At 48.6% G+C, this 27393-nt stretch overlaps 1 pseudogene across 1 annotated transcript; it reads right to left on the reverse strand.

Annotated features, from left to right (window-relative positions):
- Positions 1 to 10980: 10980 nt before the first annotated feature.
- Positions 10981 to 11391, reverse strand: LOC309957901 (histone H3.3A-like; annotated as a pseudogene). The gene has a single exon. The product of its transcript is annotated as a histone H3.3A-like (transcript).
- Positions 11392 to 27393: the final 16002 nt, after the last annotated feature.

A 27393-nucleotide genomic window follows, 5' to 3' on the forward strand; every position in this document is an offset into this window, starting at 1 on the left:
AGCCTGGCTTCCCTTGATAGGATTATAATAACATTTTCTTTTTTTTTTGCGGTACGCGGGCCTCTCACTGCTGTGGCCTCTCCCGTTGCGGAGCACAGGCTCCGGATGTGCAGGCTCAGCGGCCATGGCTCACGGGCCCAGCCACTCTGCGGCATGTGGGATTTTCCCGAACCGGGGCACGAACCCGTGTCCCCTGCATCGGCAGGCGGGCTGTCAACCACTGCACCACCAGGGAAGCCCTATAATAACATTTTAATGAATTTGTTTGGCCTGCAAGAATTGCCATGGGGGCTTCCCTAGAGGCGCAGTGGTTAAGAATTTGCCTGCCAATATAGGGGACACGGGTTTGAGCCCTGGTCCGAGAAGATCCCACATGCTGTGGAGCAACTAAGCCCACGTGCCACAACTACTGAGCCTGCGCTCTAGAGCCTGTGAGCCACAGCTACTGAGCCTGTGTACCACAACTACTGAAGCCTGTGTACCTAGAGCCTGTGCTCTGCAACAAGAGAAGCCACTGCAATGAGAAGCCCGCACACCGTAACGAAGAGCAGCCCCCGCTCGCCGCAACTAGAGAAAGCCTGCATCCAACAATGAAGACCCAACGCAGCCAAAATTAAATAAATTGAAAAAAAAATAAAAAAAGAATTACCATGGAATGGGGTTTCCCAATCTTTCATCAGATCTCTTCACCCACCCCCGCCGCTCCTCCCACCCCCCCAGTCTCTCTTAGCTGTCTTTAGCTCAGGGACATCATTAAAAGGACCTTTGAATGGTGAGGGGATGTGTAGATGAGGAAGGGAGCAGGGAGTGGAAGAGTAGCGGCAGGATGAGAGTAGTAAAAGCTACCATTAATTAAACACTTACTGCCTACCAGCCTCTGTTTTAAGTGTTTTCAGTGTATTAACCTGTTTAATCCTCACAACACCCCTATGAACCCCAAGTAACATTATGATTCCCATTTTACAGATGAGAAAACTGAGGCCACTTGCCCTCCATTATGCAGCTGGTAAGTGGTAGAGCCAGGGCCACCCAGGTTGGCTTCACCATCATGCAGTTTGTCCTTGAGGAAGAGGATGCTGCTGGCCCAGTGGTGGAGTCCCTCTAGCCTGCTTCCTCTAGGACATAGAACCTGGAAATTCTGCTTTGGCAGCTGAAGCAGATGCCACTGACTTCCTAATGGTACTCCTGAGCCAAGTGAGCAGCACTTTGCAGCTTTCAAGGACGAGGGAGTCCACGGTCTGGCCTTTTGGGGGCGCCAGCCAAGGGTGTCCGACTCCCTCTTTTGCTCCGCCATCTCCCTGCAGGGGCGCAGGCAGGCAGAGGTGGAGCCTGATTCCCGCCGCCCTCCGCGGCAGCTCATTTTTCATTCATTTTCTTCAAATGCTTCTTGCTCTGTTTTTAAATCTAATTTTTCAGCTTCTTTTTTAATCTTCACTCAAGTTGCTTTAATGAAACGAAAACGTGTCTGTTTCCCTCTGCTGGAGCTGCCTGGGGAATTTCAACATAAAACAAACAAGTTGGCTTTTAAAATTAAAATTTTATGGGTGGCATTTCCTCATTTAATGGGAGGCACAAAAGGCTGGAGCAAAACCAGTTAACGCGGGGTTGGGACTCGGTGTTCAGCAAAATGAAGCAGCAGGAGCACAGTGTGCTGGGAGCCGCTAGCTCCGGGGGGCTGGGCGAGATGCGCAGACAGGCGACGTGGAGGGCGGTGGCCGCCCAGCACCACTGTGCACCCCGGACGGCCCCGCACACGTTTACATGCAGCCCTCACCACCCCACCCCCTGCCCCCAGGACCCCATGCCCAGGTGCCTGTGTGCACACCTGCTCTGTACATTCAGATGGCAGGCGATTGTGTGGATGAGCAAACAGGGGTAGGGAATGGCTTTGGAGTCCTGGGGTGCTGGACACCGAGTCTGGAGAGGTATCCGTGAAAGAAGCTAAGGTCTCTGCAAAAGCCAGGATTCACTCAGGAATTAACGCCCCCGGTACAGTATGAGTCCCATCCTGTCTTGATCACGGCTGTGCCCCAGGCCCCAGACAGAACCAGGAGTGTGGTAGGCGCTCCACAAACACACGATGACCCAACGAATGACTTCATTCGGGGGAACTCAGCAGTGGATCACTCAGAGTCCTTATCACCAACCATAGGACCCTGTTTTTTTTTTTTTTTTGGTAGAAATGGTGAAAATGCTACAGGATCCAAGGAGGGAGGGGCAGTCGTGGTGGGATCACCATCAGAGAAGGGCTTTGTGAACCCAGCAAAGGCAGAGTGAAAAGGCAGTCAGCCCAGGGGTCTGGCAGGAGCAAAGGTCTGGAGGTGAGAGGTGGACGTGGCTGAATCTGGCCAGAAAGTACGGTGTGTGCAAGCAGAGGACTCTGGAGAGGTCAGAGGCAGCCAGGTTGTAAAGTGTGGGATGAGGAGCTTCGTTGGACTTTATCTCACGGGCAGTGGAGACCCACTGCAAGTTCCAAAGCAGATTGATATGCTCAGAGGTGGTTTCTGGGAGACTGATTCTGGAGGCTGATAGGAGGGAAAGGAAGAGTCCAGCCTGGTTGGGGTGGCATTGGTCCAGGCTGAGCTGAGGACCTCAGGCTGGGTGGTCAAGGGGATGTGGGACCCTCCTGTGAGCCAGGGAGCCCTGGAGGAGGAGCAAGTTGGGGAAGTGGAGGTATTCAGTGTGTCAACGCCAGCTCACCCGCAGGTGTGGACCAGCCTGTGCTGACGACACAGGAAGTAGATTTCACACTGACATTTACAACCCGATCCTGTAAGTACTGGGCCTGGTGCCACAGCCCTGGGAAAACAGGCCTCATAGCTTCAGAGAAAGGGCCTGGGAGACCTCTTTTGCTTCCTTCATCTCCATCCCGCCCCCACCCCCTAAGTGACTCTTTCTATCCTACAATGGGGCAGATTTCTCCCCATCCCTTCTGCCCTCTGACTCCTGATTCTGCGGAGAGGACCACTCTGGTTACTAGGATCACCAGAGCGGCAATAAGACGGGGAAAACCGAGTGTCCCACCTACTCTGAGTTAGGAAACCTAGCTGGTCACCATGACCACCACCAGCAGCCTTAGAGTCTTCCCCAGTCAGGGCTTCAGACCCACAGATGCACTCCTGGACAGAGTCCTGCAGGCCCCAGACAGACCTCCGGCTGGGATGTGGGCAGTGGGAGCTGGGTCCTGGCTCTCTTGGGAGGGTGTCTTTGAGGGAACATCTGAGGTTGGAGGAAGGGGCTTCCTGATACAGGTCTGTGCTCTGATCTGTGCCCATCGAAGGGTCGCATCTGAGGCGGGTCTGAGGATCCAGGTGAGAGTCTCTTTGAGACCAATTTGAGAAGCCTGAGGTTTATTTGCAAGTATCTTTGAGGCCTGTTTGAAGGCCTAAGGACTGGGTTGGCCTGAGGGCCAGTAGCATGAAACCAATAAAAATGTCCCAAGGCTAAGGCTGATATGACCCTTCTCCCTCCATATAACAAAGAGAGTAAATCTGGCCAAGTTTGCAGCGGGTTCTTATGGCCAGGGGGCTGGTGGAGAGGCTGTCTTTCCTTTGGTGATGGATGACGTTTACCCCAAACCACAAAACAGTCGGCCAGAGACCCCATTCTATCCCAGCAACCAGCTGGCTGACCTCGACACATCTGGCAAAGGCAATACACTTCTTGAGGACCACACCACCTGCCCATCTTCCAGGGGAGAGAGACACCATGTGCCCTATCTGAAATGGGTTTTTAAGTATGAATAGTGGTTCACCTGGTGAGCAAGGTGAGAAGGACCATATCGACTGAGTGACACAGGTGAAGACACGGAAATGTGAAACAGTTTTCTGTGGGCCAAGAGAACTACATCGGTTTTCCTGGAGTCGAGAACTTGCAAGAGCTAGCGTACGAGTATCACACAAAATAAACTGAGAGAGAGCTCCTTGCAAACTGTTGAGTGCTACACAACATGAGGCCTTGCTGTTACCACCCATCTCTCTTGTTTATCACGGGAACCGAATGAGTCAGTGTGTGAAGTTGCATTGTAAACTGGAAAGCATGAAAATGTTAATATATTTAGAGAGCAGAGAAATTAAGTGTGAGAATGTGGAGATGGAGTAGACAATTAAAATATCTGCTAATTTCTCTCTTGAATTCACATTTGAGGCAATGTTTGTAAACTGAGAATTATAATTACTTTTCTCCGTCACACCTCTTTTCGGATGAATACGCTGTGAGAGGATTATAGTAGCTATTAAAAACACTGTCAAGTTCCTGGTAGATCAGTTGGGACTCTTTATATAGCAAGTACCAGAAGACCCAGCACATACTGGCTTACCCAGTAAAAGGAAGGTGTAGTTTTTATGTGATGTGAAAGTGCAAAGGTAGCATGAACTTCAAGATGGGTTTGATCCAGCATTTGTTAATCCTGATGCTCAGGCTTGTTTCTCCATGTTGGGTACCAATAGTTCCTAGGCTTCTTCCTCCAAATGCTGGGAGAGAGAGAGGGGCGTCCCTTCAGCCAACCATCCAACAGAGTTCCTGAGCTTCACGTCTGATTGGACTAACTTGGGTCATGTAGATGGGGAATGCCAGGGTCTGTTTGGCATAGGTCTGGATCAAGTGTCCATCCCTAAAACAATCACTGTGGGAAACGAGAAGGTAGAATGGACCCCCACCATACCTGGGCACTCAAGCGGACCATGGGGCTTCAGGCGTGCAGAACTGGAGTCATGTTGGTTTCTGCCCTCATTGCTGGTTCAGCGTCTAAACTCTCTCTTCCCTGTATCTCCTCCTTTGCAGGCGTGATACTGGTCTAGGCCTTGTCCCATGACCCCACATTTATTTTTATTTTTATTTTGCGGTATGTGGGCCTCTCACTGTTGTGGCCTCTCCCGTTGCAGAGCACAGGCTCTGGACACGCAGGCTCAGCGGCCATGGCTCACGGGCCCAGCCACTCTGTGGCATGTGGGATCCTCCCGGACCGGGGCACGAACCCGTGTCCCCTGCATCGGCAGGCAGACTCTCAACCAATGCACCACCAGGGAAGCCCGACCCCACATTTAAATTACTACCATTGTGGGGTATTTTTAGCTGCGTACTCAGTCCCTAGCCTCTTTGCTTGCCAGTACATTTTTCTTGATAGCTGCCCAAAACTTTAATCATAGAAAAGAACACATATTATAGCCGATGTGATGAGATGGGAAGCATGATTACAAAATTTAGCTATGGGAAAATTATGATCATTTGCCAAAGACCCAATTTTATCACTAGAAAACCCAGTAAAATTAACTCAAAACAATTAATTATGGCAAATAAAAGAGTTTTGTGAGATGTCGGAAACAAAATAAGAAAAAAGCTCTTTTCTATAACAACAATAATCAGTTTAAAAATATTGTAGCAGATTACCTGGAGAAGAGGGTTTTTACTTTTTTTTTCTGTAACTTCGTGAGGAAGCACACTTGGGGGTAGTTGGTTTCTGGAAATCAAGTTGGTTTCTAGTGGTGGAGACGCACATGACCTTGAATTAGACCCCTCCCCCACCCTTTTTAAGAATATCACCAGGATGGATCCTTTATACAAGTAAGGCAAATACCACCCGTTTTTCTAGGAAGAGGCCTGGAAGAAGGAATCTAGGTGCAGGAAGGCAAACCAAGATGGTAATTATTCTGGTTTTTTTTTTTTTTTTTTGCGGTATGCGGGCCTCTCACTGTTGTGGCCTCTCCTGTTGCGGAGCACAGGCTCCGGACGCGCAGGCTCAGCGGCCATGGCTCACGGGCCCAGCCGCTCCGCGGCATGTGGGATCTTCCCGGACCGGGGCACGAACCCGCGTCCCCTGAATCGGCAGGCGGACTCTCAACCACTGCGCCACCCGGGAAGCCCCAATTCTGTTTTGTAATGACTGCATTTAAGTGGTTTGCTCTAGATGTGACCTGGTTTTATTGCCTGGGCTAGGAGCAGAGGGGAATAGCGATTTTCAGGTGGAGAGAGAGAGAGAGAGGGAAAGAGAGTGAGAGAGGAAGAGAGAGAGAGGAAGAGATAGAGGGAGAGGGAGGGAGAGAGGGAGCAGGAAAAAAGAGGAGGAGAAGAAGGGGAAGAAGAGGAAGAAGAAAGAGGGGGAGGGGAGCCAGGAAAAGGAGGACCCAGTGAGGTGACAAGCAGCCCCCCAGGACTGGGTGTGGAACACGTGAGCATCTATCTAGCTTCCCCAGGTGCCAAGGTACAATTCTTAAAATATTGTGAACATAACTCTCAGGCAATAGAGAGTGAGCACAATCAAAATTTTATTTAACTCAATCAGAGAAGAAAAGGAAATAAAAGGAATCCAAATCGGAAAAGAAGAAGTAAAGCTGTCACTGTCTGCAGATCACATGATACTATACATAGAGAATCCTAAAGATGCTACCAGAAAACTACTAGAGCTAATCAATGAATTTGGTAAAGGAGCAGGATACAAAATTAATGCACAGAAATCTCTGGCATTCCTATACACTAATGATGAAAAATCTGAAAGTGAAATCAAGAAAACACTCCCATTTACCATTGCAACAAAAAGAATAAAATATCTAGGAATAAACCTACCTAAGGAGACAAAAGACCTTATGCAGAAAATTATAAGACACTGATGAAAGAAATTAAAGATGATACAAATAGATGGAGAGATATACCATGTTCTTGGATTGGAAGAATCAACATTGTGAAAATGACTCTACTACCCAAAGCAACCTACAGATTCAATGCAATCCCTATCAAACTACCACTGGCATTTTTCACAGAACTAGAAAAAAAAATTTCGCAATTTGTATGGAAACACAAAAGACCCCGAATAGCCAAAGCAATCTTGAGAACGAAAAAAGGAGCTGGAGGAATCAGACTCCATGACTTCAGACTACACTACAAAGCTACAGTAATCAAGACAGTATGGTACTGGCACAAAAACAGAAAGATAGATCAATGGAACAGGATAGAAAGCCCAGAGGTAAACCCATGCACATATGGACACCTTATCTTTGATAAAGGTGGCAGGAATGTACAGTGGAGAAAGGACAGCCTCTTCAATAAATGGTGCTGAGAAAACTGGACAGGTACATGTAAAAGTATGAGATTAGATCACTCCCTAACACCATACACAAAAATAAGCTCAAAATGGATTAAAGACCTAAATGTAAGGCCAGAAACTATCAAACTCTTAGAGGAAAACATAGGCAGAACACTCTATGACATAAATCACAGCAAGATCCTTTCTGACACACCTCCTAGAGTAATGGAAATAAAAACAAAAATAAACAAATGGGACCTAATGAAACTTCAAAGCTTTTGCACAGCAAAGGAAACCATAAACAAGACCAAAAGACAACCCTCAGAATGGGAGAAAATATTTGCAAATGAAGCAACTGACAAAGGATTAATCTCCAAAATTTACAAGCAGCTCATGCAGCTCAATAACAAAAAAACAAACAACCCAATCCAAAAATGGGCAGAAGACCTAAATAGACATTTCTCCAAAGAAGATATACAGACTGCCAACAAACACATGAAAGAATGCTCAACATCATTAGAGAAATGCAAATCAAAACTACAATGAGATATCATCTCACACCTGTCAGAATGGCCATCATCAAAAAATCTAGAAACAATAAATGCTGGAGAGGGTGTGGAGAAAAGGGAACACTCTTGCACTGCTGGAATGTGAATTGGTTCAGCCACTATGGAGAACAGTATGGAGGTTCCTTAAAAAACTACGAATAGAATTACCATATGACCCAGCAATTCCACTACTGGGCATATACCCTGATAAAACCAAAATTCAAAAAGAGTCATGTACCAAAATGTTCATTGCAGCTCTATTTACAATAGCCCGGAGATGGAAACAACCTAAGTGTCCATCATCGGATGAATGGATAAAGAAGATGTGGCACATATATACAATGGAATATTACTCAGCCATAAAAAGAAATGAAATTGAGCTATTTGTAATGAGATGGATGGACCTAGAGTCTGTCATACAGAGTGAAGTAAGTCAGAAAGAAAAAGACAAATACCGTATGCTAACACATATATATGGAATTTAACGGGAAAAAAATGTCATGAAGAACCTAGGGGTAAAGCAGGAATAAAGACGCAGACCTACTGGAGAACGGACTTGAGGATATGGGGAGGGGGAAGGGTGAGCTGTGACAGGGCGAGAGAGAGTCATGGACATATACACACTAACAAACGTAAGGTAGATAGCTAGTGGGAAGCAGCCGCATGGCACAGGGATATTGGCTCGGTGCTTTGTGACCGCCTGGAGGGGTGGGATAGGGAGGGTGGGAGGGAGGGAGACGCAGGGGGGAAGACATATGGGAACATATGTATATGTATAACTGATTCACTTTGTTATACAGCAGAAACTAACACACCATTGTAAAGCAATTATACTCCAATAAAGATGTTAAAAAAAATTTTATTTAACTCAATGAGGGTTGAGCAAATCTGATTCAAAGGAGGATATGAGAAACTCGTATGAAAAACAATGATGGAATATGATGACTAAATTGGTTACAAAATTGGTTAATATCCTATAAGGCAATAAAACCCTAACCTTTGGGGTTATTTTCTCCTCTGGATGGAAATCACTTGCACCTTATCAGTTTTCTACAAGTGAACATCTAACTTTACAGAACATGAGCCCTGATCAATAGTAATTAGAACGTCAAACAAAGCTGCAGGCCCTAGAGGGCCACCTGACTCTAGGTGAGCTTGTCGGCCAAGTCACAGGATGGGGAGAGAACTCACAGCCATCTTTTTGCTGATTTCCAAGTTTTGAATAGGACTGGGGGAAAGGAATCTCCTAGAGGAATGTGCAATGGGAATTTGAGTTTTGGGGGCTCAGAGTCATTATAGATGGACCCCGAAAAAAAATGTGAGCCCAACTTTCACTAGGGTGAAGTGGGGCAAGTAAGAGAAGGGTCAGTTGGTGCCAGTGGCTTGGTGGGCTCCACGTGGGGATGGGAAGATGGGTTGTACCCACCCCTGTGCCATATATATATATTTTTTTTTGCCTGCATTGGGTCTTCGTTGCTGAGCGCGGGCTTTCTCTAGTTGCAGCGAGTGGGGGCTACTCTTCGTTGCGGTGCGTGGGCTTCTTATTGCAGTGGCTTCTCTTGTTGCAGAGTACGGGCTCTAGGCGCACAGGCTTCAGTAGTTGCGGCTCGTGGGCTCAGTAGCTGTGGCTCACGGGCTCTAGAGCGCAGGCTCAATCGTTTCAGCGCACAGGTTTAGTGGCTCCGCGGCATGTGGGATCTTCCCAGACCAGGGCTCAAACCCGTGTCCCCTGCATTAGCAGGCGGATGCTTAACCACTGCGCCACCAGGGAAGCCCCTGTGCCATGTTTTGAAGTACCTCTCCTTGGACTCAGAGTTACACTAACCTTTTTATTTTCTGGAGACTTTTTCCTGCTTTGTTTTTTAAACTAAATTTTTTATTGTGGTAAAATATACATATATATTTACATAACATAAAAATTACCATTTCAATATTTTTAAAGTGTACAGGTCAGTGGCATTAAGTATATTCACATTGTTGTACAGCCATCACCACCTTCCATCTCCAGAACTTTTTCATCATCCCAGACTGAAACTCTATACCTGTTAAACACCAGATCCCCATTACCCCTTCCTCCTACTTCCTGGCGATGACCATTCTACTTTCCGTCTCTCTCAATTCAAATACTCTAGATACCTTATATAAGTGGAACCATACTGTATTTGTCTTTTTGTGACTGGTTTCTTTCACTTAGCATAATGTTAAGGTTTATCCCTATTGTAGTAATATATCAGGACTTCATTCCTTTGTTTTTGGATAAACAAGTGTATTTGTAAGTTTAGTCAACGTACATAATTGATCTAAAAACTTCAATAGAATGATAAATTTTAAAACCAGTTGGCAAGCCATCTCTATGAAGTGATTTTTCCCAGCACCTTATACCAGATGACACCATTTTAACTGGCAGAGGTTCCATGAGCTGAAGCTGTGTGTCCCTCCCCTACAGCAAGTTTACCCTAAGGGTTATTATAATACAAACTCCACAAGGAAAAGAAGTTCGGTATTGTTCCCTCTTGGTAGAGAAAAACTCAACCTAGTTATGAGACCAACCACAACACAAAGAAAAGCTGCACTAACTACTATATTAGTAACAGATGATGCTGGTGTGAATAACTTGTATTGTATTCTAGAGCCCTTACAAATAAATCCCCCCTGTTAGTGTCTGCATTATCAGCTAGAGGATTAGTTAACATGTGGTAGAATGAGGACTTATGCAAGGTATAATGTGCAAAGCATTTTACTACGTATGAAAAACAAGTGCAGTCTAATTAGGAGAAAACCAACCGGACTCCATATCACACACACCTTAATGACAAGACTCCCCACCACATGTGAATGTAAAACATTTAATTAAAAAATGTTGACACTACAATATATAAAATAGCTATTATAAATGTACATAGTGTATTCTATAGCTGCCAGGTTTACTTTTTTTTCTTTTTTTTTTTAAAGGAAACTGTAAGTTACACTGTGGTTAAGACTTGTATCTTCACCCTTGAAAAAGCCCACATTCTATCACAGTGATGTATGGTCAGACTTAACAGCCCCAATCGTTAAACACTTGGATCAAGTCATAACCAGTTTTATTGCAAAAGGACTCTGTACACAGTTATCAATTTTAGTACCTTAACAGCTACCCAACAAGTCATTAACATACAGAAACATGCATCATGAGAAGCAAGAAATATCACCCATCCCTTCTGCATGTTAGCAACTTGTCACCTCTGAGCAACGTGCCCACATCACTGAGGTCTGTGAACAGTCAGTCACTTTTCGCATTCATCCTGAGTGAAGGATGGAATGACTTAAGTACAAATGCGGCATGTTATAAACAATTTCTTACAGAAGAAGTCACAAAGTAAACCAAAGTATTTTACATAATTTACTACAAAACACCATAAAAACTTTCTTCACTTAAGCTCTCTCTCCCCGTAGCCGGCGAGCCAACTGGATGTCTCTGGGCATGATGGTGACTCTCTTTGTGTGGATAGCACACAGATTAGTATCTTCAAATAAACCCACCAGGTATGCTTCACTAGCCTCCTGAAGCGCACTGATGGCGGCACTCTGGAACCTCAAGTCGGTTTTGAAATCCTGGGCGATCTCCCTCACCAACCTCTGGAAAGGCAGCTTCCGGATCAGAAGCTTGGTGGATTTCTCGTAACGACGGATTTCTCCAAGAGCAATGGTCCCGGTCCTGTAGCGGTGAGGTTTTTTCATCCCGCCGGTAGGAGGGGCGTTTTCTCGGCCGCTTTAGTGGCCAGCTGTTTGCGGGGCGCTTTGCCACCCGTGGACTTGACGAGCAGTCTGCTTGGTTCGGGCCATTTCCTTTCACCCAATGCCGAAGCCTTACACCGCTTCTCCGACCGCCGCGCAGCTCCTGCTGCCCAGTAAAGAGCCGTAGCTGCTGAGCTAATGGAAGAAGCTCCTCCGACTGACGACAAAACGGCTCTGCGCTCTTCATTCCTTTTTAAGGCTTATTAATATTTCATTGTATGTATATACTATATTTTGCTTATTCTTTCATCCATCAGTGGACACTTGGGTTATTTCTACCTTTTGGCTATTGTGAATAATGCTGCTGTGCACGTGGGTGCACAAATATCTGTTTAAATCCCTGCTTTCAATTCTTTGGGTACATTCCTAGAGAAGGGATTGCTGGATCATATCATAATTCTATGCTTAATTTTTTGAGGAACTACCGCACTGTTTTCCACAGTAGCTGCACCATTTTACCTTTCCACCAGCAATGCACAAGGGTTTCAATTTCTCCACCTGCTTGCCAACACTTATTTTGTGTTGATTTATATAATAGCCATCCGAATAGATGTAAAGTGGAAACTTTTAGTTTTTAAATAATTGCTGAGTGTCACTGGATATTAGAAGAAAGTCTGATTGAGATTCTCTCCCTGAGTTTCAATTGCCCAGGAATCTCTGTGGCTGACGCCGTCAAAATGAGGTCATTTCTGCTTCCAGGACCATTCCTAGAAGAAATAAGAAGGGCCCTTGCTTCTGTTGCTTGTTCCTGACACATGGTGTCGCTGTTGAAGACTTGTCCTGCACAGTCTGAAGGACATCGCTTGCATGTTGCTACGCTGATGTCTCTGTTGTTTCAGATCCTTCCATGGGCGCCACTAGATCTGCCAGAGGAAACAACACTCCTTGGCTAAGATTACAGTTCCTCTATTAAATTAGACAAATATTTACTGAGTGCCTACTATGTGCCAGGCATTGAGCTAGGTCCTCGGAAAACATCAGAACAAAATAGACAATGATCCCTGCCCTTCTGGGGCTAGAGAATAAACAATGACCTCAGTAAACAGTAAATTACAAAGCATGTTAAAAGGTGTTAAGCACCATGGGAAGATGAAAGAATAAAACAGGATAAGGGGATTGGGAGTGTGTGGTGGGGAGTTGAGTGAGAGCTGCATCACTGGGAAGACCTTGAATCAAGTCTTGAAGGAGGTGAGCTGTCCCTGGAGGAAGAGTTCCAGGTAGATGGGCCAGTCCTATGGCAGGAGTATTTGGGATACGTTTGAAGTCAGAGTGAGTGAGGGGGATGGGAGCAGGAGAGCAAAGCCTTTAGGGACCATCATAAGGACTTTGGTTTTTACCCTGAGTGAGAGGGGGATCCACTGCAGGATTCTGAGCAGAGAAGTGACTTGATATGACTTGTGCTTTGTTTTTTTTTCAACTTAAGTATTTATTACTTTTGCAATTTAAAGACTTTATTTTTTGGAGCAGTTTTAGGTTCACAGCAAAATTGAGAGGAAGGTACAGAGATTTCTCATATATTTCCGGCCCCCACACAGGCAGGCGTCCCTTATTATCAACGTCCCCCAAAAGAGTGGGACATTTGTTACAATCAATGAGCCTACAGTGACATGCTATTATCACCCAGAGACCATAGTTTACATTAAGGTTCACTCTTTTTTTAAAAAAATCATTTATTTATTTATTTTTGGCTGCATTGGGTCTTCATTGCTGTGTGCGGGCTTTCTCTAGTTGCGGCGAGCGGGGTCTACTCTTCATTGTGGTGCATGGGCTTCACATTGTGGTGGCTTCTTTTGCTGTGGAGAACGGGCTCTAGGCGCGTGGGCTTCAGTAGTTGTGGCGTGTGGGCTCAGTAGTTGTGTCTTGAGGGCTCCAGAGTGCGGTTTCATATGTTGTGGCACACGGGCTTAGTTGCTCCGCGACACGGAGATCTTCCTGGACCAGGGATCGAACCCGTGTCCCCTGCATTGGCAGGCAGATTCTTAACCACTGCGCCACCAGGGAAATCCAGGTTCACTCTTGATGTTGCATATTCTATGGGTTTGGACAAATGTATAATGATGTGTATCCATCCTTATAGGATCACACAGAGCATTTTCACTCCTCTGTGCTCTCTGACTTAACGTTTTAAAAGTTTCACTGTGGTTTATGTGTTGAGAATGAATTGAAGGGTAAAGGGCAGGGACAGAAGCAGGCAGACCAGTTAGGAGGCCATGGCAATGATCCTGGGTCACAGGCATCATGGTTTACAAAATCATCACAGTCTGGAGGCTGGCCCTCTCCTCAACCTCCTCAGCAAATCCTCCTGCTCTACCCCAGTCATCCTCTGCTTCAGGGCAGCACTGAAGACAACCACTGGTGACTGAGGACCTACTATGTGCTGGGCTTGGCTCAAGGTGCTCTCTGTTGATTGTTTCACTCAGTATTCAAAGGCATTCATGAGGAAGGGATTGTTCCACAGACATTTCAAAGCTCATGCTATGAATTGTGTCTTCCCCACCCCAAATTCATATGTTGCAGCTCTAAACCCCAATGTGGTGGTATTTGGAATGAGGCCTTTGGGAGGTCATTAGGTTTAGGTGAGGACATAAGGGTGGGCCCCCATGATAGGATTCGTGCCCTTACAAGAAGAGACGTAAGAGAGTTTGCTTCCTTTCTCTTTCCTCTCCAACCCCTTGATCATGAACCAAGGAAAGCCATGTGACCACACAGTGAGAAGGCGGCCGTTGGCAAGCCAGGAAGAGGGCTCTCATCGGGAACTGAATCTGTCGGCACCTTGATCTTGGACTTGCAGCCTCCAGGACTGTGAGAAATAAATGTCTGTTGTTTAATTCACCTAGTCTGTGGTATTTTATTATAGCAGCCCAAGCTGACTAAGACAGCCCATTTTACAGACAAGGAAATAGAAACCTCCAAGGTTTGGATGACCAGGTCACTCAGCTGGGGAGTGGTGGAGCATTGGGCTGGGCTGTGATGGGAGATTGGGGAACCAGAGAGAACAGGGCTTGGGGGAGTCCTGCCTGTGGGGCTGGGGGGCCTGGCACTGAGGAGTTGCAGAGGGACAAGGCCAGGTCTTGGGGAGACTGGGCCTGGTGGGCTCCCCGCCCGGGGTGACACCCTCTCTGTGGTTTCCCAGAGGCCAGGCTCTGGCTTTTCCGGATGTGCAGGGAGCCTGCAGGGGTTCCGCTGAGGCCCTTCCTTGAGGCCTCCCAGGCTTGCCGGCAGCTGGAGCTGTCTAGGCCGGTGCTTCTGGAGGGGCAGGTGGTGGTGGTGGTGGGGTACAAAATGGGGAGGGGAAGGCACCCAATCCTGACTCCCTGGGGCCTGTTCCTGCACACTCTCAGAGAAGGTGGTGAAGAGGGCAGCATGTTAATGACAGTAATTGCATTAATTATTTCTTTGTTTTGGAGAGTCATAAAATATGGCAGCTTGCTCAGTGCTAATCGTGGTAATTAGGAGGGGCTGGGGGCTGTGCAATTGTCAAGAGGGGGAAGCATCAGCCTGCAAAGACAAAGAGAAGCAAATGCTCAGCCCCGCTTTCTCTTCCCTCCCTGCTTTCCCTCCCTTCCCTCCTACGCCTTTGGCCTTTTATTCCCTCTTTGGCCCACCTCCCTTCGCTCCTCCTCCCTCTGCACCACCCCTTTGGGAGGGAGGCCTCTTCGATTCTGATGCATTGACTGCTGGGTTGGGGGTGGGGTGCACGGTGGCCTCAGCTGGTCTCCGGGATGGGCCTTGGGTCTGGGGGGCGCAGCTGTTCTGGGGAAGGCAGAGAGTTGCGTCACAAGCAGAGGTCTGTGCTGCTCTGGGCTCTTTCCTACGGTGCGCCCATATGGGCAGCTTCACACAGCCTGCTTTGGACCAAACACCTTGACCTTCACAGATCCTCTCCTCTCAGGGGAGAGAGCAGAGCTGCATCCTTGAGCGGAGCTGGCCAAGCCTCAGGGAGTGGAAGCTGGGCCACCAGCCTGCTTCCCTTACTCCTAGCCAGCCAAGCATCACACGCTCTGCCAACATTTCCTGAGCCACCTACTGTGTGCCAGGCTGGAGATTCAGTGGGGAATCAAGCTCCCGGTCAGATGGAGAGTTGGACGTGGAAGAAGTAATGACCATTCAGGGGGAATCAGAGGAACGGCACTCAGGCTAAAGGTGTCGACTCTTGGAAAGTCAGGGAAGACTTCCTGGAGGAGGTGGCAGGGCCATCAGGAAGGACTTCCAAGAGGAAACAATGTTTTCTGGGTCTTGCAAGGTGAGTAGTAGTTTCCTGGATGTGAGGGGAGACAGGATTCCAGGCTGAGAAGAGGGGAGGGAGGGAGATACAGCTAGAGACATCGCTTTGGGTTAGATTGTGAGGGGCCTCAAAGATCATACCATGGAATTTGGGCTTGACCTAGCCTTTGGGATCCCTGTGCATGTGACTTGGGAAAGGGTGGGAGTCAGGAAGCTTTTTCTATGAGGAATAAATAAAAACATGTCGGTAAAGCACAGAGCACAGAGTATCAGTGGGTGAGAGCAGTGCTGGTATTGGTGACAATAACAAAGGGATTAGCCCAGGACAAAGTCCAGGGACACATAGACGAACTCATGCAGGTACCTGGAGGCAGTTTTGCACAGACACGTGAGCTCCGATACACAGTACAGAGATACAAACACACAGTTACTGCCCGCCGCCCCCCAGATATGTACAGGTACACACACACACACACGCACACACACACACACATGCACACACACACACACAGAGTCATGCACACACAGAAACACTCTGACAAAGACCAACACGAGACACACTCAGCACACCAGATTCACCGATGTGCTGTACCTTTGAGGGACCTGCTAAGGCCAGAGATGTGCCCCAAATCCTCGGACTTGTTACTTTGCTCCCTGGGACTCTGGGCTGCAGGGCTGGGGCGGAGTCAAGGAGAATGTCTTCTACAGATCTCCCCAGCAGCCCTTCTGCCGGAACATGACCCTTGGCACTGCAGCTAGAGGGCCTGAGGCCAGCTGTCAGGAAGAACTGTCCACATGAGAAGCCAGCTTTCTGCAGCCAGGGGTGCCACTCACCACCCCAGGCCTGAGCCACTGGTGAGGTGGACATACCTGGTTTAGGGCAGGGAGCCGTTTCAGCCTAAGCAGGACTCTCACCCTCTTCCAAGACCAGGGTCTCAGAATCACCAGGACCCTCCTCTGGTGGGCTCAGGCAGAGAAGCTGTGAGCTCACAGGGGAGCACATTATGCGTGGTGCGTGCGAATATCTGCTGTGGATGGTAAAAAGGGCCTTGTAAAAGGAGGGATAGTGGTTTGGGTTCTGGGGGGCACTTCTGGTTTGTGAGGGGGTGTGAGGAACAACAGAGGAGCATAGAGGCTCCTGGGGTCTGGCGAGGGGTGTTAGATGTGTCGGGGGAAAGGGCTTGCTGGGGGATAGGCACTGTTCAAGATGAATTGCATGTGTGAACTTGTTTAATCCTTGTGGCACCCAACGAAGCTCGTGCCGTTCGCACCCCCTTTTACAGATGTGGAATTTAAGGGCCCTGTGCAATTCACACTGTTGGGAAGTGGGAGGCTGATGGGAACCCTGGCAGCTGGGCCTCAGAGCCCCGCCTCATCAAAGCACTTCCCATGCCAGGACTTGGTGGTCTGTCCCTGCCGGTTCCCCTTGAGAACGATAGTGATCACTTGGTCCTTGTGTTCCCAGGAGCCAGCAGAGACCCAGCATGGTAGTTGTTCACCAGGTCTGGATGGAAGGACGGGAGGAAAGGAGGGAGGAAAGAAGGAAGAATTCGAAGCAGGGGCTGGCCCTGAGGGTCTTCGGGGATCTCAGAACTCCCATCTCGTCCCTGTACCCACTTCCCCACCTGTTGGGGGCCCTCCCGTTCCGGCCACCACGCCTGAGCCTCAGGTGTCCCAAAGCTCAGTTTCCTTCTTGTCCAGTTTCATTTTCTTACCAGACAAATGAGAGGCTGGGTCTGCCTTCCCGCTCACACCAACAGGCTGGTTGTCAGCTGCAGTGACATCTGTGCTTGTCAGAAAAATTAAGAAGAAAGTGAAAGAAGCCGCAGCCCTAGAACGGCCGGCTGGAGAGGGAATCTGGGCCTGGCCTCTCCTGGGAAGACCCCTTCCCCCAGCATCTCACAGGAGGCCCAGGGGGCAGGCCTGGGCCAGAGTGGACATGACTTCTCCACCTACATTCTCTTCCCTTGAGAGGGAGTGTGGTGAACAGTGTGGCTTCTGGAAATCCCGGCTCTGGACGGCCCAGCTGTTTGTTTGGGCAAGTTACTTAACCTCTCTGTGTCTTAGTTTTCCCATCTATAAAATGGGGATAACGTTGTGAGGGTTAAATGAATTAATACCTGTGAGCACTTGGAACTGAATATACATCTGGCACTCAGTATTTTGTTTGTGTTTGTGTTATTTTTCTTTTCTTCCTTGTCCTAGGGGTTGTGCCTCTGAGTGAGGGGCTCAGCCCATCTGTGTGGTGGAGCTAGACTGCGGAGAGCTCGCTATGGACTGGGCAGGTTGGAGAAAGCTTCATTCATTCTACAAATTTTTATTGACCCCAAGCCCCTGGTCCCTGCCCTTGGGGACCCCCAGTCTGGTATGAGGAGGCAGACATGTAAACAGATTATTATAAAAGGCAGGTAATATAATGTTCAGAGAAAAGAGGAGGAAGCATCTAATGGGAGTGGGGAGTGGTGGAGAAAGGAGGTCAGGGAAGGCTTCCTGGAGGGGGTGGCAGAAACATTACATGGAAGTGTGAGGAAGAGTTTTCCAGGTGGCCCTAGGGTGGAAGGATTTCTATGGAGACTGGGCATCAGGAGCAGCCTGTGAGGGGCCGGGTCAGCTGTGTTCAGGAGCCTGGGCTTTATCCTAAAGGCAGTGGGAGGACTGGTGAGGGGTGTATGTGGAGTATACAAAGACACAGTCAGCTTGAAGGAGGTGGCTGGGTCAATGGTTGGAGGATGGATGGGACGCCTACTCACTTGGTCCCCTTTCTCATTCATTTCTGTAGCCCCAGCCACCCTGGCTGGCCCAGGTCATGGGCATTTCTGGCTACCACTAGTGGATGAACCTAGGATAGGACCTCTGTGATCACCCAGGCCCAAGACGGCTGGGACCAGAGAGGGGGCTGGGCCTTAGCAGGAGGGCGCAGAGCTGAGGATCTGGGGACTTCTTTTCAGGACTGTGCGCTCCAGGCTGCCCCCATATCTCAGCCTGGATCAGCCCTGGTGGGGAGAAGCAGGTCACAGAGACAATTGGGCTCGGCCGGCTCTTTCCAGCAGGGGGCAGCCGCAGTGCGTGGATGAGTGCGTCTGGCCACCACGGCTGTGGCCACCACGGCTCAGCTCTGCACCACTGGCACTTAGGAAAGGGTCTCTGGGAGGGTGGGGGGGTCAGACGCAGGGTATCAAGGCCTTCCTAGGTGAGCTGAAGGGCAGGGGTAGGGAAACCTTCACGCCCTCAGGGCAGTCCTGCCGGATGACGAGGATGCCGGTAGGACCCCAGAGGCCGGATCAGATGCTCCAGTAATTTCAACCCTGGAAGCACACTAGAATCACCTGGGCAGTGTTAAAAACATACCCATTGCCTGGTGCCCTCCCCAGATCAATTGAGTCAGAGTCTCCGGGGCCGGGGCCCAGGGCCAGCAATGAAAAAATCTCCCCTGATGGTCCTAGTGCACACTGAACTACCTGGTTGCAGGGATTTGAGAGTGAATGGACAAATGTCAGGGCCGTCTTTGCCCTCCTGGGGGTAGATCTGCATCCTATACATTGCACTATGTAAAGGAGTTACACGATGTGTGACCGCGATGTCACAGGAGTTGTCTCCTGCCATCTCGAGGCTGAGAGAAGGTGGTGAGCAGGGCGCACTACAAGAGGTACCTGTTCCCACCTGCCCCAGGGTGAGGCATTCAGAGCGGGCTGTAGCATGTGTGTCCACGAACATGTATAAGCATCCCTGTGTGCGCAGGCGCATTCTGTGTGAAGGTGGTGGGTACCTGCACGTGTGGAGATGTCTCTCCTCTGGGCAGGTGTAGGTACCTCTGGGCCTGTTCTGCCTGCACGGACATGCATGCTCTTGCCTTTGTGCTACATGTATGTGTCAGTACAGACGAGTGTGGCTCGCTGCTCGTCTCTGTGAGCTTTCTCTGTGTCTGCAGGTGTCTCTCTGAGTACATGCGTGTCTTTGCACATACACATTTGTCTCTGCGTCCTGGTGTCTCATGTGAGGCTGTCTCAGGGCTGCCTCGTGGTCTTGGGTCCTTGGGAACTGATGATGGATTTGAAGCTCTGTTGAAGGTATTTTTCCTCTTTCTCTCTCTCCTTCCCATCTGATCGTGCAGCCTCCCCAAAGACCACACACAGGCGAGTTCTGTGTGGACAGAGTCAAGTGTGGGTTTAGAAAACCCACAGCCCATCCAGGCAGTGTCTTTAGTCGGCCTCCAGGTGGGCAGCCAGCCTCACTGGGAGAAGCTGCTCAGAGCCCGCGCGGCATGTGCCAGGCCCACTGCCCCTCCCTGCCAGCATCTTGGAAAGGCCGTAGGTGGGAAGGAGCTACTCAGGGCCAGATGGGGTCCCGAGGGCCCCCAGGCTGCTGATTAAATTGACACACTTTATATCAATATTCTTTATGTATTTGTTCAACATTTATTTAGTGGAGGGGGTGAAAGTGATATTCTGTTAGTAAAAACGGTGATCTGCTTATAGTAAAAACAAGATTTATCGCCTGCACCGAGCATCACAGACATCTTAATATACTTAGAGTTGCTTTTGATATCAGAGTTTTTCTGTCATTTATAATCAGAGGTGCGTTATCTCTCACTCTGAGGGTGGAGATTACTTACATAGATGTGGTTACGAAGTTTGTTCCCATAGACGGGACTCTATCAGGCATTATTTGGTTTGAGAATTTCAGCCAGCTCTGCAAGGCCATGTTTAACCTGAATAAATACTTCTTCGTAGTGAATTAGAAAAGGGTACCTCATTCAGGCCACCTCAGTCCTGTGGACGCACAGCTTTGGGGGTCGAGGCTGGATGGGACTTCAGCGCCGCCGTGGCCTCACTCAGCTCTGGGTGGGTGGTGTGGACTGGGTGTGTGTGTGTTAGTGGTCTATCTGACGTTTGTATGCATGAAGTGTCCACTGTGTTTTGTGTGGCTGGCGTGTGACGTATGGGTCTGGGTGGGGTGTGTAATGAACTGAACATATGATGTCTGCATGTAGTGAAGATGGGTTTGTGTGGGTGGTGGTCACGTGTGGGAGGAGGGATGGTGATGGTGACGCAGGCGTTATGAGTGTTTTTGTTTTTTTAACATCTTTATTGGAGTATAATTGCTTTACAAAGGTGTGTTAGTTTCTGCTTTATAACAAAGTGAATCAATTATACATATACATATGTTCCCATATCTCCTCCCTCTTGCGTCTCCATCCCTCCCACCCTCCCTATCCCACCCCTCTAGGTGGTCACAAAGCACCGAGCTGATCTCCCTGTGCTATGCGGCTGCTTCCCACTAGCTATCTATTTTACGTTTGGTAGGGTATATATGTCCATGCCACTCTCTCACTTTGTCACAGCTCACCCTTCCCCTCCCCATATCCTCAAGTCCATTCTCTAGTAGGTCTGTGTCTTTATTCCCGTCTTGCCCCTAGGTTCTTCATGACCTTTTTTTTTTCTTAGATTCCATATATATGTGTTAGCATACGGTATTTGTTTTTCTCTTTCTGACTTACTTCACTCTGTATGACAGCCTCTAGGTCCATCCACCTCACTACAAATAACTCAGTTTTGTTTCTTTTCATGGCTAAGTAATATTCCATTGTATATATGTGCCACATCTTCTTTATCCATTCATCTGTTGATGGACACTTAGGTTGCTTCCATGTCCTGCCTATTGTAAATAGAGCTGCAATGAACATTTTGGTACATGACTCTTTTTGAATTATGGTTTGCTCAGGGTGTAGTTATGAGTGTTTGTTGTGTGTGCCTTCCGCTGGATTGGGTGAAAAGGGTGTGCCTGGGTGTGTGTGGCTGTGTAGTGTATAGTGTGAGCATGCAATTCTGTGAATGGGGTTCTTGGAGACAGGTTCAAAGTCTCAGCCCTCCAGCCTAGCTTTGGAGCTGGCCCAACATTGGGCAGGCCTCCCCAAGGCCCCTCCCCAGCCTCAGGTTCCATCTTGTTGCTGTCCCAACCATACTGCTCTTGGGGGGCCAACAGGGTCCTGTGGGTGGGCCTGAAGGGAAGAGTCCTTTAGGTAAGAGGGGCAGCTGGTGGCAGTTGGCGTTGAAACTCTGCCCTGACCCGAGCCTGCCTGTGTGGGATCTTCTTCCCCACCCCCACCCCGGGCCCCTGTTTGGGCCTCCACCATCTGAACCACTGCAATAGCTTCTCATCTGACCTCCTGCCTCTCTGCCCACATCCCCCCACCCCCCCCATTCATTCCCCACGCTGCAGCCAAAATGTTTCTCCAAAACTCAAATCTGGGCATATCCCTCCTTACTTCAAACCCTTCAGTGACCCCTCAATGCCTATAATATGAAGGCCAAGCCCCAAGCCGCAGGCCGCTGACAACTGACCCTCATCTGCCTCTCTGCCCACCACTCCCCCCAGGCTCACTCTGGCACCATTTTCTTGGACATCAGTGTGAGGTCAAGCCTCGAGCTCTTCCCTCTGCTGGGCCTCTTACCCACCCGGGCCGGCGCCTCCTCCTCTGTACCCAGCCTAGCCAAGCCCCTCGGAAGCCTTCTCTGCCCTTTCTATACAGAATTGCTGGCTGCTCGCTCACAAGCTCCATTAAGGCTCCCTGCTCTGCATTGTGATGGTCAGCTGGGCTGTGTATCCCCACTGATCAGTGGCTTCCTTTGGGGCTGCCTGAAGGATACTCCTGGGCCAGACTCCAACTTCTGGGGGACCCAGCCCGAGCAGGGCTCCAGTGCCCACCCGTACCCTAGTGGGGGTGACAATCAGAGAGAACGTTTTCTCTCTCTTTCCTCCATTTAGGCAGGCAGCTGGCCTGAGCTTCCTTGCCTCTAGGAAGGTTTGTGTTTTGAGACTTGCAAGGAAGAGACATCTGGAAGACACTTCTCTGTTGGGGTTTTGTTTCCCTAAAGCTGGAGCCTCTCTAGGGGATTAAGCAGGGTGTCTGGGTGGGAGAGGGGAGAGAAAATTAAAATGGGAGCGAGGCATTCCTCCCGACTAAAAGAGAGAATATTTACTGGGAGTGAGGAAAGTCTGGGGTTGCCCCGGGTGGAGGAGACTCATGTGTGTTTCCTGGAAGGACCTTGGAGAAGGTGGGGTCCCCAGGCACTGTGTGGTTCGCAGCCTGGCTAAGGGTGCTGGTAGGGGAGCTGAAGGAGCCCTGGGAGCCAGGACAGTGGTGTCTCCATAGGAGTCATTGTTGAGTGACAGCCACGATGAAAGTGGATGTCCTCTTAAGGCTGAAATACAACAGTGTTATATTTCCCCAGAGCCTCGGTGCTACACTGAGGATACTTAGACCCTGGGGTGCAGCAGCGTTGGTAGGATGGCAAGTGAGTCATTGTGCCTCATCTGTAAAGTAGAGATAAGAATAGTATCTCTCTGGGCTTCCCTGGTGGCGCAGTGGTTGAGAGTCCGCCTGCCGATGCAGGAGACACGGGTTCGTGCCCCGGTCCGGGAAGATCCCACATGCCGCGGAGCGGCTGGGCCCGTGAACCATGGCCGCTGAGCCTGTGCGTCCGGAGCCTGTGCTCTGCAACCGGAGAGGCCATAACAGTGAGAGGCCCACATACCACAAAAAAAAAAAAAAAAGAAGAATAGTATCTCCCATTATTATGATATCACTTATACGTGAAATCTAAAACGTGGCACAAATGAACTTATCTACAAAACAGAAACAGACTCACAGACGTAGAGAACAGTTGTGTGGTTGCCAAAGGGGAGGGGGCGTGGGGGAGGGAAGGACTGGGAGTTTGGGATTAGCAGATGCAAACTATTATATATAGGATGGATAAACAGCAAGGTCCTACTGTATAGCACAGGGAACTATATTCAATATTTTGTGATAAACCATAATGGAGAAGAATATAAAAAAAGAGTAGTATCTCCCTCTTGATGACAAGATTAAATGAGATAATAATAATAATAGTCAACTCTTAAAAGATTCTATCTACCAAGTACTATTCCAAGGGCTCTACCCACAATAATGCATTTAATCATCATAACAACCCTGTGTGTCAGGTACTGCAATTCCCATTTCATGGAAGAGGAAACTGAGGTATTGACATGTTCCCATTTCATGGAATTCCCATTTCATGGAAGAAATTCCCATTTCATGGAAGAGGAAACTGAGGTATTGACACGTTCAAGGTCTTAAACTGGGGATTGCATACAGGTGGTCTGGCACCCAAGCCTGAGCTCTTACCACTGTCCCTCCTGAAGAAAGTGGCCAGGTACTTAGAACATATCGAGTGGGTAGTGAGTGTTAACATCACACAAGGAAAATGTCTACTTTCAGTAGCACTTGCCTAGGAGGCATCAAAACTGAAGGCTGTTCATAAAAGAGAATGAAATAATGCAACAACATGGATGGACCTAGAGATTATCATACTAGATGAAGTAAGTCAGGAAGAGAAAGACAAATACCATACAATATTAGTCACATGTGGAATCTAAAATATGACCCAAATGAACTTATCTACGAAACAGAAACGGACTCACAGACATAGAGAACAGACTTGTGGTTGCCAAGGGGTGGGGTGGGGGAGGGATGGACTGGGAGTTTGGGATTAGCAGATGCAAATTATTACATATAGAATGGATAAACAAGGTCGGTCTTACTGTATAGCACAGGGAACTATATTCAGTATCCTGGGATAAACCATATTGGAAAAGAATATGAAAAAGAATGTGTATATGTATAACTGAATCACTTTGCTGTACAGCAGAAATGAACACAACATGGTAAATTAACTATACTTCAATTAAAAAAAAAAAAAAAGAAACCTGAAGGCTGTTTTCACCACATGATACATGCCAGCTCCTTACTGGACCAAACTGGAGATTTTTTTGGACCTGTGAGTAGGTCCTCAGAGGAGAGTACGTTTTCATCCTTCAGTAACAGAACCACCACCAGCTGTCTCCCCTTTTTCTGGCAAAGAAAACCCGGAATTTTCCCCTTCAGTGTACTGCTTGGTGACTATCTTCACTGGTGCATGGACCTTCATCTAGCATGTTAAAACACTCAGTTTTTTTTTTTTTTTTATTATTTAATGGACCTCTGCACCCTGACAGTTCTCAGTAAACATGAGCTGTGATATAGGAATCGGGCTGCATACTTAAGTATGCAAGAAATAGCATATTTCCCACCTTTCACACTGATTTTACTAACTTACCTTGAGCTCCCATTTTTCCCTCTGGGGATCTGGGAAATTCATCCTCAGCCAGTTTTGGGGCCAAGTTGGAGATGTGTGTGTGTGTGTGTGTGTGTGTGTGTGTGTATGTGGGGCTTCCTGTACTGAAAGTAGTGTGAAGCTGTAGGCCAAGCAGGAGCAGATAGGGAACTAAGGAGGCATTACTGAGGCTTCCCTACCGAGGGGCAGAGTAACAGGGACCGGAGCACTGATGCAGGGAGCGCCACTGGAAGGAAGGCAAGGATGCTGCCCTGCTGCTCATGTGTGGCCTGGGACTTCTCCTTGGGGACATGTCCAGGACACCTGTCTGACGTATCCATCAGAAGCGTCCTGCTCTCTCTGACCAACCAGAGCATTCTACCTGTGCTCTGTGAGGGCACTGACCTCAGCCTATCTCGGGCTGTGGTGTTGATTCCATTGGATTCAATTCAGTTTGAGTCTATTGAGTTCAACACGGCTGGACTCTGTGTCAGATGCTGAAAGTAAAAGAATGAACAAATCAGACTTGACTCCTGTCAGTAGTTTAGTGGGGTCACTTGCTGGTAGACACATGATGAAAATATGTGCTGCCATGAGAGTGGGGGGCATGAAGCAAGAATCAGTGAAGGCTTCCCAGAAAGATGCCACCTGGAAGCTGAGACTGAGGGAGGAAGGGTGGTTCACGCGGGAATGGCGTGTGCTGGAGACTGGAGGCCGGAGAGCGTGGGGTCTGGAGAGGACCTCTCCAGGGCACAGAGACATCTGGAAGGCCATGGGGAGATGGAGAGGATGGAAGCCAGAGCGGCGGACTGGACTGGGTCACGCAGGGCTCTGGAGGCCTTGCATGGAAGGGTTTGGACCTTACCTGTGGGTAACATGGAACCGTTGGAGGAGAGTGACACTGTTATATTTCAGCCTTAGAGAACATCCTGTCTGTGATGTGGAGGGTGGGTTTGAGGGTAGGCTGATGCATGTTTAATAACCAGCTCTCTGGAAAAAAAGCCCTTTTGCAAATTTCTGTGATGTAAATACTTCCAGCAGAATTGGTTTCAAGCCACCCAGGGGATGACAGACATCGGAATGCGGAGCTGGGACGGGATACTGACAGTCTGAACTCCTGAGCTGGGACCAGCCGGCTCCAGCTCACTACCGGCTGCAGGGGAGCAAGGAGGCCTCATTCCTCTTACTAGAATGAGTGGGTGAGCGAGCTTCTCTCATTTCCCTTTGTCTTCTGCCCCAGCACTGAGCACGGGCCTTGCAGAGAGTCAGCACCGAGGCCCAGAAATATTCTGGAAGGATAAGCAAGGCAGAAGAACCCTCAGGTGTGTCCCATCCTATCTCCTGGAGGAATCCCTATGAACCAGCTCTCACGAGGAAGTCAGAGGCAGGCAAGTGTGCCCCATGTGATCAGATTTCAGGGCTGAGGACAGGAGGAGAGCATGCTGGGATGGGAGGCTGATGAGCTGATGATAATAATTATGACAATTATGCAAAATACACAAATAATAATTACAGAAAATCATGATTATTATTTGTGGGTGTGAGATGTCTCCAGATTTTTGGAACTGCACAGAAGCGTCAGATGTCCCTTTTCCCATGGGACTGGGAGTGTCACAGCCAAGCTCAGGGCTGTGTAGCAGGGGCTGGGCTTTACATTTCTTGCTAGACAGCTGGCTGCTGCCCCGAGCTGGTGGGATCCAGCCTTCCCACCAGCTGGATGGGGACCCAGTGCCAGGCCAGGCTGGGCCAGACAGTGAGGTCAGGAAAGGCAGGCCTCCCCCTATACTCCCTCCCCTCACACAAGACCCTAGTGGCATAATAAGGGCCCTCTTTTAGAAATCCAACAGGAGTTGCCACAGGGCTGGGAAACTTCGGTGAACTGGATTTAATATGGCTCTAGGACCTCCACAGCTGGAGGGAGTTCATTAACTCTATTAACATGATTCAGGGGCTTCCCTGGTGGCACAGTGGTTAAGAATCTGCCTGCCAATGGAGGGGACATGGGTTTGAGCCCTGGTCTGGGAAGATCCCACACTCCATGGAGCAACTAAGCCTGTGTGCCATAACTACTGAGCCCATGAGCCACAACTACTGAGCCCACGTGCCACAACTACTGAAGCCGGCATGCCTAGAGCCCATGCTCTGCAACAAGAGAAGCCACTGCAATGAGAAGCCTGTGTACCGCAACAAAGAACAGCCTCCGCTCGCTGCAACTAGAGAAAACCTGTGCACAGCAATGAAGACCCAATGCAGACAAAAATAAATAAAATAAATAAATTTATTAAAAAACCCCAAACAAACCATGATTCAGGTTCAGCTCCTTGTGTCTGCTTTTTCTGCTTTGCTATCAGTTAGGCAGTTCTCTCTCTCTCTCTTTTTTTTCCCATCTGTTCCAAACTCCTGAGAGAAGAAATTTGATTGGCTCAGCTGATAACCATAGTCTCTTTGTAGAGCTTTTTGTGTCAAGCCATGTGATAGGCTATTAGGTGGCCTGTGGATGAGCTGCTTTTGTGTCAGGTGCTCATTTGTGGCCCAGTCAGTTGTCAGCTCTGAGCTGGAAGCCTTTGGCAGCAGAGATTCAAACAGAAGTTGGTTGCATGGTGGCAGACCTGTCCTGTGTTGAATGTAAGTCTTGATACTTCATTCAGTAGGTGATGGTGAGTCTTGAAAGGTTCTGGAGGATGGGATTTGA

This window comes from Leucopleurus acutus (assembly GCF_964270905.1).
Source record: "Leucopleurus acutus genome assembly, chromosome: 2".
In the NCBI taxonomy this organism is placed as follows: Eukaryota; Metazoa; Chordata; class Mammalia; order Artiodactyla; family Delphinidae; genus Leucopleurus; species Leucopleurus acutus.